The sequence below is a fragment of the Empidonax traillii genome, unplaced genomic scaffold, assembly GCF_003031625.1.
Source record: "Empidonax traillii isolate 1590-97213 ecotype Southwest subspecies unplaced genomic scaffold, ASM303162v1 scaffold66:size1465758, whole genome shotgun sequence".
Classification (NCBI taxonomy): Eukaryota; Metazoa; Chordata; class Aves; order Passeriformes; family Tyrannidae; genus Empidonax; species Empidonax traillii.
In genome coordinates, this window is record NW_020955259.1 from 1,155,598 (window position 1) to 1,171,119 (window position 15,522).

The window sequence follows — 15,522 nt, forward strand, 5'->3', positions numbered from 1 at the left end:
TAACTGCATCTCTGGAGCAATCTAGCAAGAGCATGGCACAGTTTAAAGCAATGAAGACGTACTATCGGGCACTTGTTCACTAAACTAGCACCAGCCACTTCATGAGGGGAATGAAGTAAAGGTCCTAATGGAAGAAACAGCCTACAATTATGTATGTATTCATGGCTGCTTCCCTTCTGCAGTGTCTTGACTTTTGAGCACTGCTTCACAGACTAACGGAGAAAAGTCAGTATAAGCTCTTAACTAGGAGATAAGCCCAGACAATTCATCCTCGTAGTTACGAGACCAGAATCAGAACCATTTGCCCACAACACCAATTTTTACCACTCACAGTTATGTATTAAGATAGAGTGGTGAAGACATGTTGGCAAATGATGGAAATGGACAAAACTCTATCTTTTATTTCACGGTAGTACCTTCCTTACAGATTTTTCAGACTCTACTTTTACCATCACGAGTTCCTCGTCCAACAGATCTATCTGCCTTCTTCACAAAACCCCAGCTTCTATTCTTACTCCTCCATATTTCCCCAACCATCAGCTCTTTTACGTATTTTCTTTGTCCAGCGAGTCCCTATTCCCCTTGATGTCCCCAGGATGCTGAGTGAGGGGCAGCATCATTCCCACACTTTCCACACAGCCAGTGAGCTCACAACCCAACCTCTCCACTTTTTTTTTTTTTAACAACTTGGGCTCAACTCAAACTCAGTCCCACATTCTAATTAATATTCTTCCCCTCTTTCAGCTCAAAGTAAGCTGCTCCTCCTCCTGGTTGATTGCCATCACCCCTCACCTCAGCAGTCCTCTCTATCCAGACTCATTTCTTCTCCATGCTGCCTGCCTGGATACATGTTTATTCAGAGCATGAGTTTTTCACAGGACTGTAATGGGGTCATACTGAGGCCCATTCTGGACTAGGAACAGGGGGAAAAGCAAAGCAAGAGGCATCAGCCCTGCAAAAACACTCTGCTGTAAAGCTGACACACACTAGAGCTATTTGAAGAGCTGTCAAATTTTAAGACTCCCGTTACAACATCTGTTCCCAAGCTTCACTTTTGGCAGCTACTGAAGTAGTTTGACTGAAATTCCTCTGAAAACCTGACAAAATATTAACATCAATATTATATAACACTATTTGCTCAAAGTATTAGGTCTTAATCAATAGTCTCCTACACTGCCATTTACTCAGCTTTACTGCCAGTCCCACATACAGTAAGTTCCCTACTAGAACCCAATTCTACCCCATGTTTATTAAGAAGCCAGAGTTATGGAATAATGGATAGTTTCTCCATAACAACTTTGAACTTTGCTAAACCCAGAAACTTCAGAAAAGGTAAGAAAACAACTTGGGTTTTGTTAGGCTATAGCTGAAAGCTCTTGTAGGATCGTCCTCCAAACTTCAAGGTTGGAGACATCAACTGGATTATGTTATTCTGTTACTCCCACTAAGAAATTAATCCAGCTCTGAACTCTGAGATGCAAGTGTAAGAACAGGAAAGCATCTACTGTTTTAGTGCTCAGGAGTACATGACTTTAGCCAGCTACAAGTGGGAAGAAGCAGCAAGTAATCTTCTACAAGTAGTAGCCATAGTAAAAAGATTCAAAACTATCATTACAATTCAACTGCCTGTTCAGCTGACGAATCCTCATCTCCCCACATAGGGCTTCTACACATAAGCAAATCAATTAACTGCTTCCATAAGCAATCCTTACACAATGCTCCCTCTTGTCTGTATGATCTTCATTTATATAAAAGGTCAGCAATTTTATCTGTGAGATGAAGCCTCATGAAGTCTAGTGGTTACATATTTCACTTCCACCTTAGGAAGGAACAGTTTCAAGTAACTGTATGTCTCAGCACATAAAAGGTGCAAATACATCAAGAAATGCACTGGCTTTTCATGCCCAGAATATATTTCGCCTGAGAATTTTCACTTTCAGGGACACTAAACAGGAAGGTCTGTGTTTTTATTTTGTTTTTTTTTAACAGCTATGAATACATTTCTTATTATTTCTTACAGCTTTTATTTTTTTCCAGAATAACAGTTCTAGAATTCAGAAATTCTAGCTGCCTTGGTTTTTTTCTTCAGTAGAAGGGTCAAACTGATTTGTGCATCAGAGGCTGAAACAAACAGCTTTGCTGACAACACAAAAAGGCAAGAATTCTCTTTCCATAAGGATGTTACCCTCAAGACTGCTATAATAAAAAGGAGAACCAGCCATCATCCAGTGCCACACCTGACTGGAAGAATACGCAATTAGATGTAACTTTTGAAGTTACAGAACTGCTACAGCCACTAGTCACAGAAACGGGGCTTTCCAGTCAGCTAATTTACAACTAGGGCTCCCAGGAACTCATCTATTACCCTGCGTAGTACACCAGAAAAAGTTACTCACGTTAACACTCCATTTAATTTAATCATCTAGTACTGAAGGAGAACCAGAATTGCCTCATGGCTGAATTTAAGAGTCTTTTGAACTATGCCAGTTAAACAGAATTTGCTCACAGAACAGCCTCCTGCTACCGGGGAACAGTTAAGCCCTGTAGTCTGAAGTAAAAAGAGCTTTTAAAAATGTATCTAGGACAGTGTTCTGCTGCACTTTCTTACATATAAAGTGATTACCGCTACAAGATTTCTTTTTTGCCTGGTGGACACCCATTTCAGGTAAAGCATTTGCTGATGGAATCAGCCTCCCAGACAAACGTATTAACTGCCTACAGGATCGAGCTTTAGGTTTTGGTGTAGGTGGCAGACAGAAGGCCTGTTTTGCAAGGCACGCTATTTCTGTAGCTACAGCCACACCAAACTGAATGCACTCAATCTCACAAGCTAAGCTGTCCCAGACCAATCACACTGCTTGCACAGGGACCACCTGGGAATCCCAAGTGCTACAGATACAAGCCAGAGAATCGGTCAAACACTTGAGCAACCAAGATCACAAACCATAGAGCACCCTGAGCAGGAGTAAAAGAATAAAAATATATCCTCCCATACAAATATTATTAGAGGAAATTAGTTTCATACGCTTGAAGGTTGTACATGAGTACAATCTCTGTGTTTCAGAGGTATTTAGTCCCCAGTTTTTCATACAGTCCTACTATGATTTTATTTAGTGGGACTGTAGGAAAATTTTCAAGTAGGGAAAAATGGTGGATTTGATCAGTCACATAACATTCCCCAAATGCAATATTAGAACTTCAGGTTAGTGCAAATAAGGCAAACAGTCTTTTGCAAGGCACACAAATTAGTCAATACTTGTCTAGATACTAGAAACATAAAAATTCTTTTTCTAGGTGCTGAAAAAGTAACACTAAAGAACACTCAAAAATAATAAGTCTGGTACCAAAAGTTCTTTTAGAAATCACTTTCATGGCCAGTATTAACATTTTCAGAGTTAACCAGAAATAAAATATTAAACATTTCATCAGCGCCACCTGATTCAGTAGCAACAGTAAAAGAAGAGGGTAGCACAACCAGATGACAAAGGCTGTAACGGCAGATTTGAGTTCATAAGCCACATAGACACACTGAGCAGGACAGTGTCAGCCCTTACCTCACAACTATGACTGTCTTAGAGTACCCTGAAATTCAATGATCGTGAGTCAAAGGTGAAAGAATGCACCATTTTGCCTGCACCTTTCAATATGCTTTGCCTGTAACCAGTTTCACTGTTTCCAACAGTGAAGGTATTCTCTGTGCATCAGACTTTCACGTGACAGAGAGGACAAAATGCCATTTCTAAAAAGCAGAATGCAATTAAAACCACAGGGGATGGGGAACACAGGAGAAAGTGCTGTAACTAAAAATACTTTCAGTGTTACCTACCTAGTCAGTTCTAAAACTGCTCATTGTTTGTTGTTAGTTTCTGTCAAGCTCTGCTGTTTATATAATTGCAACACACGTATCCCCAGTAAGCACTGGAACTGCTAATGTAAAACAGTGCCTATGTAAGAGCCTATTGCTCTCAGCAAATTTTAGAGAGTTGGAAACACTCTGCCAGCTGCAGCAGCCAACTTGTGGCACTCAAGAGAACATTCCTGAATCACAGATGGGGGGAAACTGAGGTGATTTTGTAAGAGAACCTGAAATTAAAAGCAATCAAATAAATCCCTTTCTTCATAAACTTGCAGAGAAATGCAGACTTCTCCACATTTGATTAGAGGTGTTATATTTTCCACAATCACAAGGAAGAAAATACTAAGAAAATACTAATACTTTTAAGTTTATACAGCCATAGATTAATAATAAAGGACAACTTACGAGGTATGCAAAAGGATTATCAACTTATTTAAAACTGCTCTTGATATACAGAAACAAATGGGATTAGAAAAGGCGTCAAGTGGTACATACCAGTGGCCATCATTTAAAGCTGGGAAACTGAAATAATTCCTACCCTGCCTAATTGATGTATGCATTTCAGGTGCCACAGCTAGTACAGGATGCCAATGTTTCACAGCCCCGACTCTTAACTCCTTCCAATCCAAACACACTTTCCTTCATATCCTCAGTCCCCTCACTCTCAACCCCTCTTGAAGCCATGTTGATAGACTGGAGGGATTCAGCTGGACCAAAACGACTACCAGGATGACTCTCTCTGCCTCCTGGTGCTAAGCGCAGGAGTTGGCATTGACATTCAAGCCTTGTGTGGATTCAGCACTTATACTCACATGAGCTGCATGCCTTGCCTGTAGCACATTTGCTTGACAGCTGATAATCCATGAGATGCAATTTGACAACACGCAAAATATTTCAGCTTTGAAGCTATATTTTCAAACATTTTTACGATGACTGTGTCTCATAAAATTGATTTATAATATACTTCAGGGTAGTTAACATTACCTTAACGAACAGGAGTCATTCTTCTCAACTTATGCCCATCTACATCAACGACAAAAACTCTTGGCATAATTAAAGAGAACAAGCCTTTAAGAAGGACAAAGACAACGGTGATAACCTTGAACTTACGTTAGTGCCATTATTTCCTAAAGAGAACCCCAAAACACTAAAACAACCACCCACAAACCTGCTTAAGAAACAAATCCAACTCCTTGCGCAAAAGCTTTAATTTTGCCCTTCTCCACTACAGGATATGCGTTGGTTCCATCTATGCCCCCAGCTGGCAGCCAGACACATAAAAAAGGGGGACTGCAGGCTGTTTGTGTGTCTGTATTCTCCAAGATACACAGCGAGAGGAAAAAAAAAAATCTGCATTTATGTTTACCACGCCAAAGCAGCTACAGAAATCCAACGTGGCCCCTACTTATGCTTTTCCAAATGACAGAGCCAATTTCTGTTACTGTATTACTCAATAATTCAGTAGTTTGCAATACAAATATTCCCCACCCTTCTGTCTCTTTACAGTACTAATTCCAAGTGTTTAGTAAGCACCATTAGAAGTCTGCTGACAGATACCTTAAGGTCCCCCCCTTTAAACCACTGTGTTCAATTAATTTCAAAATCAATTACTTCGCCAAGATATATAACTACTGAGAGACACAACAAAAAATTGTTTCCTTTTTTCTCTCTACCCAGACATTAAGACTCCCGCAAAACTCAGATAAGGGGACAGGACAGTTTTGTGTGCAAGAACAGAACTGGTTGACACCGGGTTTCCACCGCCAGTGAGGTTCTCACAGGGAAGGTTTCACAGGGGATAAACTTTCAGAAGACAATCTCTTCAATAATCTGTCCCCTCAGGTGGCCCCAGCTAAACTGCAAACAAGGAAGAAAATCTAGAGCACCTGATGACAAATGGAAGTTGTATAACAGATGGGATCAAATTCATTCCTTACTTTCATACAACCATGGTAAATCCTGACAGAGGTATTTTAAAACAGATTCTGGGATCATTTCTTTCTACACTCCCTGCTCTCTGACAGCCAATATATGCAGTAAGAAATCTGACAGCCTGACTGGGATAAAAAGATATCTACTCTTCTACTGAAAGCTTCTGTTTCAACAATGGAACACTCTCTGTATTGCCAGGCAAGAAACACTCCAACTTCATGGAACAGCGATATATTATTCATGTGTTTTAGGATTTTGCTGCTAAAACTCGCCACACAGAAGTGAAGATACTGTCTGCAAAACATTGCACCTTGCTGAACAAAGACATTTGTCAGGTGGTATCTTGTAAGTTTGGATCCATGTTCCAACCTCGACAACAGTAACCTCAGGCTAATTACTGTATGTCTGCTGTCCAACACCCACATCTGCCACAACCTACTATGGAAAATGCTCATTAACTTAAAGCTGCATTTAAAGTCCATGCAGTCAGAGCACAAAGGAAGAAAACTCTGTGTCAGTGTGGGGGGGGGGGGGCAGAATTTGCAATTTTTTTTTGTATCAAAAACAGCAATAAGGAAGAACACAGATTATTAGATCAATCTAGAAAATGTTTTACTGGTTTGAGGATTAACATGCATGCTAATCAACAGTTGTATCTCCATATTATGTTATCAGATCCTCAGAATGACAGATTTAAAATGTTCCTGAGACTCCACTATCACAGCAGTATGACAGCTGTCACACTTGCTGACATTTAGATCCAGGATGCTGATGCTATGGAACAGATAAAGGAAAGAAAAAAAACTTCAAAAACCTTCATAACACACAGTCTCCTAATTTCTTTGGTATCTGAAACGTTTATGTGAAGAAACTTCTCATATTTTACTGCCACGCAAGACACAACACCAGATTAAAAGTAACACAAGAGAATTAAGTTGCACGCATCCTTATTCTTGAATTGCATGGGGAAAAATTATAATGCAATTAAAATTTGATTTTATCGCCTATTTAATGGGCAGGTTAGAAAAAACACCCTTCTGCTACAGACTCCAAATTCACCTTATCCCCACTTGGAATCACAGTCCCAGCATCACAGCACCGCAGGATACACCCCAACCACGGCAAATTCGCAACGATTCCTGTACATTCAGCTTAACCCGCCGCATGTTTCAGCCACACTCCGAGAGGCTGCAGACACCCCCTCCAGAGGTTTCCCCCTCCCGCCGCTCCCGTTATCCATTAACGCCGTCACCGCATCCCCGCATCCCGCGGCACCACCTGCATCCCGGCGGGAGCCGCACAGGGAGCAACGTGGATCCCCTGCCCGGGACCGGGGGACAAGGAGCCGTCGGGAAAGCCCCGGGGAGGGCGGTCCGGCCCCGGCGACCCGCGTGGTTCCCCCGGGGCGGGGAGCGGCGAGGAGGGGTCGCGGGACGGGAAAGTTGCGGAGGGGCCGTGGGGGGAGCGGGGAGAGGAACAGCCGGAGCCGGGCGGGGAATGGAGGGGGGGGGGAGGGAGGAGGACCCGTGGGGACGGGCGGGGGTCGCGGGGTGCGGGAACGCGCGGGGGATGCGGCGGCGGCGGCAGCGACAGCAGCGAGCGCCCCGCCCGCCTCGGGCACTCACCGAGCCGGGCAGCGGGATCCGGAGCGGGGCGCCGGGAGCGGGATGCGGAGCGGGACACCGGGATCGGGACCGGGATCGGGATCGGCCGGCTGCCCCGCTCGGCCGGACGGGGCGGGCGCGCCGGGAGCGCGCGCGGGCGGGCGGCGGGGGCGCGCGGGGAGGGGAGCGGGGGGGGGGGGGGGCGCGGCCGCAGCTCCGCGGGCACCGGCCGTGCGGGCGGGCGCGCGCTGACCCGGATGTACCGGGGGGGGGGGGGGGGGGGGGGGGGGGGGGGGGGGGGGGGGGGGGGGGGGGGCCAGGAGCAGGTGAGTGCGCAGGCGCGCCGGGCCGGCCGGGAGCACTGCGCGTGCGCGCGCTTCGACTCGCAGTGTCTCGGGCGGGGCGGGGGAGCCGAAGAGGGGCGGGCGGGCGGAGAGCGGGGCAGCCCCCTTAAAGGGGCCGCCATCTTCCCGCAGCCCCCGCGGTTAAACCAGCAACTCAGTTAAACATTACCGACCGTTCCTCTAGCCAGTTGTGTGGTTTTCGTTGTTTTTTTCCTTTCTTTCTTTTTTATTTTTTTTTAAGGCGCTTCAAATATCTCTAGTTAGCAAAGCCAGTTTGGGAGGGAGGTGAAGTGCTTTCCTCTTCTGCGAAAAGCCGGGCTAGAAGCCGTGCGTGAATGTCTGCCCGGGTGGATCGTGTCGTGAGATCAAAGTAAAAAAAAAATTAAAAAAAAAAAAAAGAAAAAAAAAGTTCCATCCCTCAGTAAGAGCTGCCACAGCCCTGTCTGTCCCACTAACCTCACGGCTTGTCCTGCGCTGCTCTCCATCCCCATCTCCCTGAAAACGCTAAAATACGCAAAAAATGGGTTAAAAACCACACGGGGTTATGGGGGTGTTCTACCTGGAGAAGAGGAGGCTCAGGGGACACCTTATTGCTCCGACCAACTCCCTGGAAGGACAAGTGTTGGGATGAGACGAGATGGCCCCAAGTTGCACCAGGGGACGTTTAGAATGGATTTTGGGAAAAATTCTTCACGGAAGGGGTTGCCAAGCACTGGAACAGGCTGCCCAGGGAAGTGGTGGAGTCACCAGTGGTAGATGTGGCACTGAGGGACATGTTTTAGTGGTGGATCTAAGTTTACGGATGGGCTCAGAGACCTGAAAGGTCTTTTTCAGCGTACATGATTCCAAATTACTCTATAAACACAAAAACGTATTGAGGACATTTCATGACTTCATTGTTTCCCTCTCCGTGCAGGTATCCCATTTACGAAGGTTTCGCCTTTTCTTTGTCCATACCACAACCTGGATTTTGGTGTCATTACACCGAGACAACGCACACCCTGAACTGCTTCTACTTCTGCCACGGGTGAATTGCCAAAGTAGAGGGATTGCACAAATACCTTGTTGTGGGGCTTGCTGTTTCAGTAAAACTACACATAGACCTACTGAGAAAGAAAAAAAACCTTACTGTTTGTTTGTTTTTTCTTAAAGTGACCTGGAATCTAGACGACGCTTTCCAAAATTCTGCCACGAAGTCTCACCTGACCTTCCTGCTGAGTTGTTCTGATGCCAAGGGAAGCTCACCCTGTGTGAGGCTGCACTGGGAGCAGTTCAGAGACCGGGTGGGACAGCCAGGCAGTAGCATACCAATACTGCCAAGACAAAACTTGCAGCCTCAAAGAGTGAAGTATTATCAGTAGAGCAATAATCAGATGTGATTATTCAATCTGAAAGAGCCAATCCAACCACCTCAAAGTCTAACCACTTCTGCTGCTTTTTTTTTTTTTTTAGAAGCCTGATAGCAGTTTTTTAATTACCAAATATTAATGAATACCAGGTACCCCCAAACCCACTTTGATAAAGAAAAAAAATGGAAAGTACCTCTGAGATTGTATTATATGTCAATGTATTTCACTTTTTATCTTCATACTTGGGTATACGTTGACTTAAACTGATAAACTTAGTTCCTCTTGTAACTTGTTAGGATTCAAGATACATGGATTTGCTATACTAATAACTTTAAGGTATTCCAGCTAAAAGAGTATTCTGGGATATAAAGGAAGCCATTTGTGAGTGTAGTTCAGCTGCAAAACCTGCTTGGTGAACTCAAAGGAAATCACCACACTCGAGTTTTGGGCCTTGGGGAACAGTCAGGCAAGACCAGGGCTGGTGCACAACATACCTGCCTGCTGCCTTCACCTCAGCAGGGAAAAGGGAGTGTCCAGGCAAGCCCTGGAGGCTCCGAGAAGTTTGTACAGACTGGAGTAAACAGAAGAGATGTCAAAACAGAAATGAGATTTTCACAAAAGCACCTTGAGCAGAATGACAGAAGTCCCAGTTCTGCTTGTGTGTGGTTTGTGTAAGTGGCTGAACTTAGTGCTTGACGTGACTTTTCACTTCTGTTACAGAAAGGATTTTTTGCAACTGATGGATACAAATTTTGAGGTGTAGATCAATGCACCCTCCTTCCTGAGATAATGGAAGGTCACTACCACATCCTCGTCTTCTCTAGATCCCACTGACCTGTGAAAGTCCATGTGCCAGGCAGGAAGAGATCCAGGTCCCACTGAATTATATTGCAGGGAAGCAGAATCGTGCTCTGAGTTAATGTTGGACTTGTTATCATGTGGGCTTAATAGAAAACCAGGGGTCTCATCTGTCACGTTACAGAACTTTGTCCTGCTACACAGAGCTAAAGAAACCACATCACCAGCCTCAGAGATGGATGATTTTTGTTGCTTGTAACATTATAAACCACTTGGGGCTTGGTAGGGTGGGGTTAGATAAGGAAAATTTCCTACTGAAACCATGAGCAGGTTTATAATTATATTTACTCTTTGGGGCTCTCCAAAGTTCTATGATACCTTTGATTTTGCCTTTGATTTTTTTTTTTTTTTTATTCTCCCAGGCAACTAGCAATAGGATAAGATGACACAGTCTTAAGCTGCAGCAGGGGAGGTTTAGGTTGGACATTAGGAAGGAGTTCTTCATAGAAAGGGTGATTGGTCATTGGAATGGGCTGCCCAGGGAGGTGCTGAAGGCTCTGTCCCTGGAGGTTTTTAGAAAAGATTGGATGTGGCACTTAGTGCAATGGTCTAGTTGACATCATGGTGTTGGGTCATAAGTTGGACTTGACGATCTCAGAGGTCTTTTCCAACCTAAATGGTTCTGTGATTTGGATCTCACATCTTGCAAAAGTGCAAGAATGCCCAGACCCTGAGCATCACTGATGCTTTAACAGCAGCTGCACACTAAGACATCCACATCCCACATAATAATTGAAGCATAAAAAATTATTGAACACTGTGGAAAATGCTGCATGACTAAACAACCCAGCAATTTTCTGTTAGTTCTGCCTTCACTTTTAATTTCTTAATTGCTTCTTCTGAATACAAAATTATTTTGCCAGGCTATTACTGCAATAAATAATGAAAAATAAATAAATAAATACCCATAACAAAATTAAAGATTATATTTGCTAACTAGTATCATAAAAGAAAAGACTAGTAACAGGACATAACTGCTCCTATGCTGCTAAATGCCTGAGGATTGTCTTGTTAGTAGGAATGTTGGTGCTAGGCAGGTATGGCTGACTGGGAAGAAAACAGGTCAGAGTGTTTTCATCATGAAAAGATTATTAAGCTCCAAACATACAACTGGATGTGTATGTATCGTTTATATGTGTGTATATGCCAGTGACAAAAGGTGACTTTATTTTATATATGGATGGCCAGACGGGTAAATAAAACCAAAGGAGCAAACCTGCCCTTAGGTGTCGCGCACTGTTTGGGTACTTGGGCTGCTTTTCAGCCTAATGGTAGCCCAGGGCGGAGAGTCCAAAGGGAAAAGGAAGTCACAGCCACCCTCTGCCCTGTGTACTCAGCAGGGACAATAGAGCGCTCTGGCCACTGGCAGCAGCCTTGTTTGTCTTGGGGGGTTGGAGACCAACAACTTTTCCATTACGTGAATGAATATAGAAGTAGAAAGTAAGCATCCTATTGCCAAAGATTATTCTTTTTTAAAAGCACGAAGAGATGAAATTTCTTACAGAAAACATCAAGAGTGGAGGAAAGGCAGCTTTGCAGAGCTCCCTTGTTACACCATCGTGGTTCAAAGCACCTTTCAGTTCAGATAAAGACAGCATCAGGTTTTGGCCCTCCCCCTCCCCAAGTCCAGATTTTCCCACCTTCTCAAGAGCCCTGCCAGTAGACGAGGAAAGGCAGAAGCAGTCACATTCTGCAGAGTCCTTTAGGGCTTTCATTTTGGATAGTATAAATCCTCTGATATAAATGTTGCTTTTCAGAAATATAAGCAGTTGCAACAAAACATGAACTATCTACAATTATTTTGAAAAGCGCAGACAAAACAAAAAGCCAAGGTCAGTTCACTGGATGCTCACAAAGATCCCTGAAGTGCTTCCAGATACTGTAATACCAAACAATTACAATGTTTTATACTTGCATGGAGACAGACAAACAATCTCAGAATGCCTTTCCCTCCTCAAAAAAAAGGTCATTTTAATATTTAGGTGGCAAGTGGGGAAACTGAAGTGCTTCTGGAGTTCAGTCTTTTTACCCTGACAGACCCAGTGAAAGCCTGTCGTCTCCTCTTGCTGTGCCCCAGTCACTTCACATGACTAATTACATCAGTCATATCTCTTCTTCTGCCATTACAAAGTCTGAGATTATTTCCAGGATCACTCATCTGGTGATGCAGTGGCTCCCCACAAATGATTAGCACAGCCTCTTTGTATGGGGAGACTCAGCTAACATGTACAGCGCACTCTCAATCAATGAGCACTTCTTTAAGTCAAACGACACGAGAGTTCAGTGTTGGACTGAGATCAAGAATAATGGGGAATTGCACAATATAAAGCTCTTTTGTTTTCACATTTTGCTGCCTTTCCTCAAAAGTACAGTTTACCTGTATGAGACAGGGCAGCAAAAAGAGGAATAAAGAGAAAATGTCAGGTGTTAAGCCTGCACTGTAAGAAGACTGCAGACCAGTAAGCACAGGGGAAGGTGGAAAGAGGAACTGCAGCTATTTTAATCATGTTTTATCTCTACTGGAAAATAGATGAATTAAAGTACTAGACTGTTACAGAACAGAGCAGAGCACAGTATTAGACACCAAGATCTTAAAGCTGCTTATTACAGCTTGTGAAATATAGAATTTCTTCAGTGATCGCTGCATGGACACCATTGCAGTGACAAGTACTTTGAGTAGTTGCAGTGGTGAGCCTACCCCGGTGGCAAACAGGCAAGAGAAGAGGCCTGCTAAGTAATTGAGCTAATCCAGCCCTTCCAAGTTTAGGAGGTCACGGCCACAGGCTGTGCTTCCAAATTTATGGCACTCAGTGGAGGAGAAACCCAAGATGCAGCCATTCTTCTGCAGAGGTGGAAAAGCTACAATCACCTTGGCAGGTGCTGGATCACCTTTGCTCATATGAAAGGCACCTTTCTCCAGCGAAGCTCCTGAATGTCACTGGATTTATTCACTCTGGGTAGCAGGCAGTGCCTTTAAGTAAAGGCTTCACCAAGTCACAGGAGGCTGTGAATCAGGGGTGATGTAGAGTGGCAGTGTTTCACTTGACCTCCCATTAGCCCCAGTCAAGCCAGTTTATTTAACAAAGTAAACCACCAGGACCACAGGAGGAAATAAACCATATATCTGAACTGGAACTTTCTCATAAACAAATATTCTTTTTTTCTCTTCCCCACAAAATGTTTCAGATCAATCAGCAGCATTATAGTATTCCAGTTAATGGACAGAATCAATGTTTTAGAGAACAGGGAAGGCAATATCTAAGAGGGCTAGACTGTCTCATTACTCTCTGGAAGAGAACCCAGTTTTTTGGTTTGGTTTGGGGTTTTTTGACAAAACACAATTGTGCTGCCCTAATGGAAACAAACATTCATCGATTCAGTAAGATTTCTGTCTACTTCAGGAGCATGAGACTGGTGTTTTTGATCAAATCCTTTGTAGTAATGTAATCATTGTAGGGGTTTTGTTTATTGGTGGTTTTTTGGTTTTTGGGGGTTCTCCCCCTCCTCACCCCCTAGAGTGCTTAATTCATTTGTTATTAGAAGCCCTCTGAATAACTTTTGGCTCATAAGTGATTTTTGGGCTGTGTCTAGGTGTTACCAAGGGACACTGTCTAGAGACCATTTCACTTTGCCTCAGCTGTTCCCTTTGCTGCAGCTGTACTTAGTTTCCGCTTCACATCACAGGGGAAGTTGCAATCTTTTGTTGGGGAAATAGGTAACATAACTAAAGCACCTCAGGGAAGGTCTCTGGGGACTATCAATCTCAAAGGAAAATTTCAAAATTCAGTGAACAGAGACTTCACAAAATACAGTGTTAGGCACTTCTGGGCAAGACATGAGCAAGGACAAGCATCTCAGGCTTCATCCAACAGGATGTGTTCCTTGACCTCCGGTGGCATCACCACAAGCTCAGGGTGTTCAGCACCCCATAGGACTGCAGTGTCACTGTTGCCACTGTTGTTCCCTTCCACCACTGATTTGCTTGGAAAGGACCTGGCTGTTTAGTCCCATCTGAAAAGTAAAATTCAGCTTAGTTGATCAAAACCTGAACTGGTTTTGCAACATTCACTTGAACTACTACAAACCAAATTTATCTTTGTGTGTGATCTAAGTGATACTGAGGACAAGGCTACTGAATAATGAGAGAAAAAAGTATTATGATTTAGTTACTGGCTCACCAACTACATCTACCTCATTAAAATAATGCTGTTATGATGCAGTCATCTGCTGTATCCCATTATACTGCTACCTTCATGCAATTCCATCAGTATGCTCCAAAGAGCAGCAGACATTAAAATCATTTTAGTGTACCCAATGTCTGAATGTAAAGAACTCTGAAGAAGCCCTTTTCCCATCAGTACACACATTTTCTTGTAGTCTCTCCTGTGACCTCATATGAAGTGGGATGAGAAATTCCCAGTCATCCATCACCCACATGGCAGGTGTATTTGGGTTACGAAGTGAAGCCTTTGAGAGCGATTGTTTTAAGAAGTCTGGGTAGAAATAGAGCCCTTGCTGCTCACTGTCCAAGTGCAAGGAAGAGTTTTCTAGCAGAGGAAGTGGAAAGCCAGGACTTTCCCCCGTGCTGTAATCTGTGAGGGACAGACTGGGTGCAGATGAAGGCTGCCATGAAACAAAGCGTTCAGACTGCACTTAAACACTTCCTTTGCTGAGCGACTGTAACACTGCACAACAGACGTCTTTCTCTTCCTTTTTCCTGAGCATGAATATGGCACTTAGGGCTAAATCGAGCACCAAATACAGCTGTTTAATATTCAGTTAGCAAGAAAAGAGAATAAAGCTGATATTGCACGTTGCAATTGCTTAAACTTATTCTTTGAGTTTTCCCAATGGACTAAAAGATAACATTTTTTTATGTCCAGCTGATAAACTCCATGCATGAGCTGGGAAGCGTTCTGTGCTTGTTTATAGCAATCCAGACACAGTCGATCTGAGACATCTGGGTTCCTGGAACCAGAGCCTAGGTACCTATTAAGTTAATGATCAGACTAGAACAAGAAGCTTTTCCCCATGACCACGCCACCTCTGCAGGACTGCATTACAAACCAGCAGGACTTTTTAAATGCATGGTCCTATTCTCTTGATCTAAATGAGTCCCATCTCAGGCAGTGAACAAGCTAAAAAGTGGAAGGAAGCAAAATAGTCTTCTCTGGTGAGGTACTAAGCTGTAGCCATTCTCCTTGTCCTGCGCTCCCCTGGAAATCTGGTTTATGGTGCTGGACATTGAGCAGCATGTGTACACTGCCTGGTCAACCTGCACATGTCATCTCCTGCCCAGCTGGCAAGATGTAAGAGAGAGACTGAGAGAGCTGCTAGCAGAGGCACTGGGAACACAGCAAGGAAGAGGAGAGCTGGAAATGGAGGAACCCAGAAGTTTTGCACTGAGAAAGCTCCAGTGGGAAATGTAGGGCACACAAAACCCGTATCAGGACAAAATTACAATTCATTAGTTACACTGTTCACAGGACTCTTTATGTTTCAATTATATTTTCTTCTCTTCCAAGAAAAGGCAAGTGGTACCTGCTTCTTCATGCTCCCATTATGTTCCCATTCTTATT

General features: G+C 43.8%; 1 protein-coding gene across 5 annotated transcripts in view; it reads right to left on the reverse strand.

The window, feature by feature from the left end:
• Nucleotides 1-15,522, reverse strand: part of FAM49B (family with sequence similarity 49 member B) — a 97,349-nt gene that overhangs the window by 68,772 nt on the left and 13,055 nt on the right. For 4 of the 5 annotated variants that reach the window (XM_027880267.1, XM_027880269.1, XM_027880271.1 and 1 more), the window contains exon 1: nt 7,414-7,483. The exons of the other annotated variant lie outside the window; for it this stretch is intronic. The gene's annotated coding sequence lies outside the window, so the exon portion shown is untranslated. Of the gene's footprint in view, nt 1-7,413; nt 7,484-15,522 lie in introns of those variants that run through there. 5 annotated transcript variants of the gene reach the window in all.